The following is a 6,000-nucleotide window of genomic DNA, read 5'->3' on the forward strand; positions in this document are numbered from 1 at the left end:
TAATTTGGCGTGATCTATTCTCAGTCGGGAGACTACTATCTATTTTCTTTCTATCGTGTCTTCCGGAAGGTCATTCGCGTTAAAGCAGTTTTTATCTGTTCCGATGGTATAACAGAGTGCAATATTTTAACGTGTTTGCGACTAATACATTAATTTCGGACACAAGGCTAAAGAAAATTGTCGCATAAAGATAATAATTGCAGTTACTAGTAAAATTTGATTTTTACAAGGAGTTTAGAAAAATTAGTACGGACGTGTTAAAGGCTGTTCAAAGTATTAAGAAGAAGGAAAAACTTTCGGTTATAGAATTCCGTAGTTGAAAGTTATTGAAATTTACGGATAGATAAACTAAACGTACTACCATATTCTTTACATAAAGAATTCATTAAGAAAGATAACGCAGTTACGTGGTTGCGGTTTACGGTGACTTGTTACGTCGATAAATATCCAGAATATATACATCGTATAGCTTGAACTGTACCCAAATGTAACAAATTATTACAATCACAGTTTAGATTCAATTACTTACTGACAATTTTATACGAATAATATAACGCAAAATCTACATATTCTATTTGAAAGTAAATCAGAACGTGCGTACATGCTCGAAATATTACGAAACTTGAAAAATGACAAATTATTCAAAATTATCTCTGTATGTGAATATCTTCGAAATCTCAGTGATATCGAGAAATATTTGACATAAAAGCTGAATACTTTGTCGTATTATCGTTATTCGTATTATTACTACAGAAATCTTTACGTTTCTATTAATAGCTTTAAACTCTAAGAAGAACACGCGTGAAAATTTAATTATTATTATTATTATTTTTGACGGACCCATTTCACGTACATCCTCAGGGGAGCAAGAAACTTCGTTTCTCGAGCAAAAGTACGGAATCGCGAGAAGCAAAGAGCAAGTCGAAAACGGCATTTCGTCTAGTCGACGAAACAATGTAATTAGCTTCTTGCACGATTTCCATCTTCTTTTTCCATAATTGTCGGCAATTCGTTACCTACCACGCGGTCACGAGGACGAATGTCCCGTGCTCGAATTATGTAACGTCGCACTTTCGTCGGGTGCCTCTTATGTCAGTAGGCTTTCAACGTCACAGCGTGCACTAACGCGTCGATTACACGCATGTATTTTTTCTCTCCTCTTCTGGTTTTCGAAGCAAATTTCGTTCCACATAAACGGAACGGTAACCTTGTCGCCGTGGCAATCGCGATGCCAGTAAAACCGGAAATTAGGTAACGAGGAAAGAAACTTTTCTACTTTGTTACCGCTTCTTGGAAGAAAAAATCTAATAGAGTTTCTCGCTGGGTTACCTACCTACCAAATGTTTCTTCGTTTTATTGCCCGTATTTCCACTGTACTAGTATCGTAACCGCACGATTCTGCAACGCTGCTTTCGCGTATTGTTTTTGCATGTTTGTTTATCTGGAAATGCCGCGGAAATTGTATTTACTCCGAATCGCCGAACCGTAACCGACCGTGTTCAATAAACGACGATTTTGGTAATTATTTGCGCATTATCGGACACGCGTAAACGTAGTTCTCAACGACTTACGCGTTTGTTTCGAGTCAATGTTGCAAAATAAAATAGGAATCCGGCACGATAGAAATTTTCAAGTCCGTAATAAACGGTAATTTTTCTGTCAGATCTGTGAACAGAGGTAACGTAAACAAGAAGAAACTCGAAGAAGTTCAAAAATATCGTACCCGTGTACGTACGTTCGCGAGAAAAAGATCTTTCCTTATATCTGCAACGTGACAAAATTACGCAACATTCGTAACAACAACGATCGTTAGAAATTATTCAACCGAGGTAATATGGAGTAATCGATTCTTGCATAGAAAGTTTTCTTCGGTACAATAGTGGTTAATAATCTATTACGATTTATTAACTCAAAGAGAAAGTTTCGAGATATCGCAATACCAATGATCCATAGTGAATGGCGTAACAAGCATAGGGGGGAGAGGGGGGGGGCCTCTTGGGGCTTTCACCCTGCCAAATATTCGTAAGACGTTTTTGGTAACGACGATAATATCGATCGACACGAACGTAAGTTAATAATTTCGAATTTATTGAACGTAATAACAATAGCGAATATCTGAGATTCACTTTGTCATTACATACTAGCTTGTACCCGTAATAACTTGTACGATTTTACGCTTTAATAATTGCGTAAATTGATATATAATTGTTTAACGTTGCGTTAAGACGCAAAGAAAGACGAAGCGTCCAGAAATCTCCAGCTCGACGAATTAAAAAATAAAGAAAATTTACGATTTTACAAATTTATGATTTTTGAAAATTTACATTAGAATTTACGATAAATTTGACTGTTGAAGAGAGCTCGGGTAACGAATTGAGAAATTATTAAAAGTAGAATTGCGATCAGTTTGGCTTCTCAAGAGGTTGAAATATTAGTAAACGCGGACAACTTTGGATTCTATGGTGCTATTTATAAAACGATATAGATATCAGAAAACAGTGATAAATGTACCACAAAATAGCAAGATGCCGTTTAATCGCAAAATGTCAAAGAAGGCTATCACGTGAAACGTTAGAAACAAAGATGAATTTCTATTTGACGACGGAATTTCTTCCAGCTCGGAGCAAGCAGTTTCGCAACGACAGTAAACAAAGGTAGTTGATAATTTAGAAATCTCCGGCGTTAGGTGTCCTTGAAGCGTGCCCTTACGCGAAAATCGATCATGGCGGAGTCGGTAGCGAATAAATCGGAAGAAGATAGAGCGCGATTGTTACGTGCGCGTGTTTCATGATCGACGTATAGAAAGGGATACTGTGCTACAAAAATTACGGCTCAATGTTATATCGTCGTTATATTAATATTTTCTAACATCCCTCCGCGTACCGCCGAGCTTGGTGCCTGGTCCCTGCTATCGAAAAATTTATCGTTTGACCGAGATTCCTCTGAATCGAACGATTTAATTTCCTTAATTCCTTTCAGAAATACGTTAACGATAATTATTATATCGATATGTAAGCGTGTAAGTAATTTGGTGGTAAAATGCGTTTCCAGTTTCTTTGGCAAGTGAGATACACAAAATTCGATAGGTATACACGTAGACTTTCGTGAATGACACGTTATGTAGTTGCAGAAAGGCATAGAACGCGTGCCTACGCGAATCAAAATTCAAGGAGAATTTCAGAGTCCAGGCATATGTATAACATCGTCGCACGCTGGGCTTACGCTCCGTAACAATGCCCCAACTTTCTCCGTCACTTTCATTTTCGTTGGTCGGTTGGTTGGCTCTCTCGCTTCTCTCTCGCTTGGATTAGGAAATAGTGCGTACCCCTCCACATTTTACCCGGCTCTGGCCCACCTCTTTCTCCTTCGTGTCTGTTTCTCGCGCCGTCTCTTTCCTTTCTCCCCCACTGCTCCTACCTCCCACTCTTGGTTTTTCTTTCGGGGCCTTCGTACCGTTTCCGGTCGGCTCCCGCGATTTTAGAAAGGGCCTCCTGCCAACCAGCAGCAACCCGTATGGTACCTTTACGCTCTTTGGAGAACACCGATCGACGCACGAGCCTCTGTGACCGCGGCCTCTTTTAAACCGCTACAAAATATATCATTCACTTTCCGTATCGTTACGCGTTCTTTCTTTCTATAATATTTTTACACGTTTGACGAACGTGTCTCTCGCACGGATCACGACTGTTGTAATCCAAATTGAGAAAATAACGGTACAAGAATTCGCGACTTAGTTTAAGTGATTTCGATTACGAATAATAACCGTTATAAATATAAATGGTTAAAATCTCTATGGTTAGCGGTAGCCAATGTTGCCGAGAAAAATTCATTTTGATTACCGGTAACTGTTATCAGTAGTGAAACTAAACTACCTTTCGATCGTCAATAACAATAATCATTATCGACGGCGAAAATTTTCTAGTATTACTTTCGGCCATCGTTCATTTTTAGTAACTTTCTTCATATTATCCACGACTAAAAGATAGAATCTCGTTTAGACGCGGAATATCCATTAATCGAATTCCCACTGTCAAACATTGTACTATAGTTTCAACGTCGCGTCGATAACCAAGTTATTAGCAGTAGGGTCCTGTGTGTTTGGCTTTTAGACGGCTATAGCATAGATTTCAGTCGATTAGAAATTTATCATATAAACACTATACTTTATTATCCATTATTCGAATAGCGTAGTTGCTTTTTTATTTTAATACGCAACGGATTTTATACTTTGAGCGTTGAAATTGAAATTGGAATTAAACGATTTAACGTAATTAAAAGTCGAAACGAAACGAAAGATACCCTGAAACCTAATTTGCAATCTTAATATCTTAACTTAAATTTCCTGGAAAAGAAGTCGAATCCAGTTACACGAAAGATTCTGGTTAGAATCTGAGTTACAATAAATATATCGAGAAAGAATCGACGAGATTATTACGATATTAAACATAGGAATTGGTCATGATATCAGACTTCGAACGAGATAACGGATAAACGTAGTAATTTAATAAAGTTTTAATAAACTATATATATATATATATATATATATATATATATATATATATATAGGATAAAGTTATACAACGTTTCCCAAGTATTTCAAGTAGTAGGTATTTTTACCTCGTTGAAAATTCAATATATTTGTATATTGAATCGTAAAAGACGATTAACGCGTTACACATTGACCTATGTGTGGACAAAATACGCAACGATAGGCGAACGGGATAAATAAACAACGCACTAGCATTTTTTTTAACACGTATATTTCACTTTCCGTTGAAAAATAATGCCGTAAATCGTCGTAGGAAATAATAGAATCTGCACAAATCAACTCACTCGGCGCACCACTATTATTCGCTAGAGATATATTTACAGTAACTGGAACTGTCTCATGATTGAGGTCTTTGGTTGCGTTCAGGGGGAGGCGGAATCGAAAGGAGGGCGTTTCGACCTTCTGCTCCGCCGATTTCCTCTTCGAGAACCCTCGTGGAAATTAGAGAAAGAGAGGGTGGACAACATTCACGTGGAGACACGAGGCTTTCTTTTCATTGTACAGAGATAGCGAAAAAGTGTGCAGCGCTAGCCTACCCTGTTGTTCCTCCATTGATAAAATAAGACATCGAGGAAGTTACGATTACCGGATACATCATAGTGACGACGATTTCGTAAAATAAATCGACTTTAGGACGTCGTAATAAATAGTAGCGAGCAATAGTTACTTTAAATAGTGATATTAATTAGTAGTAGTGAAATGCTCGTAGGCAATAGTTACGAAGTGAGATGGTAGATTCAGCTTTTTATAATGCGTCGAAGAGGTATAGTCGAAAAATGGGGCTGGGAGAAAGGGACGAGAAAGAGAGAGTGCGATAAAGTTAATGGTCGTAGTCAGGAACATGCGACATTTACACATCGAGTACATTTAAACGTGTGTGTTACGTAATCTCGCGTCTTATTATGAATTTTCCGCCGCAATTATCGCTGTCGCTTCGATACTTCGATAGTTTCGAAAAAACCCAACAACAGCTTTCCTCTTTCCTACGCAGCGAATCAAATATCTCTCTTTTCGCTCTTGTTCTTCGACTTAGAAATTAAACGTTAACCGTAAATTATTTTATGACTAGACGTCAAGCACAAAAGTGGATCGTTCATTTTGAACATTGAACGGACGATGTTAAATTATCGAAACGATGCCGAGCGACATATATTTTCGGAATAAAACGTCCCTCTCGATAAGCTCGTGACTAAGGTTGACATATTATTAAACAATTAGACTAGGAAAGACTAGAAAATAGCTTTTTATCCTTAAATATATATGTTTGGTATCTTTAGTATCTAAAGATATACGTATATCTTTTTCGAATAAAAATATCCTACTAATTTCTGTTGAAATATCTTACGCTCGAAGACTAGGACTCGACAGCGATCGATCTACGCAGAGCGTTTCGTTCAATGAACGATTCGTAATTATATCATAAACGTGTTAAACACTAGTCTTCTTTGCGA

The sequence above is a fragment of the Bombus bifarius genome, unplaced genomic scaffold (assembly GCF_011952205.1).
Source record: "Bombus bifarius isolate JDL3187 unplaced genomic scaffold, Bbif_JDL3187 scf7180000008176, whole genome shotgun sequence".
Taxonomy (NCBI): domain Eukaryota; kingdom Metazoa; phylum Arthropoda; class Insecta; order Hymenoptera; family Apidae; genus Bombus; species Bombus bifarius.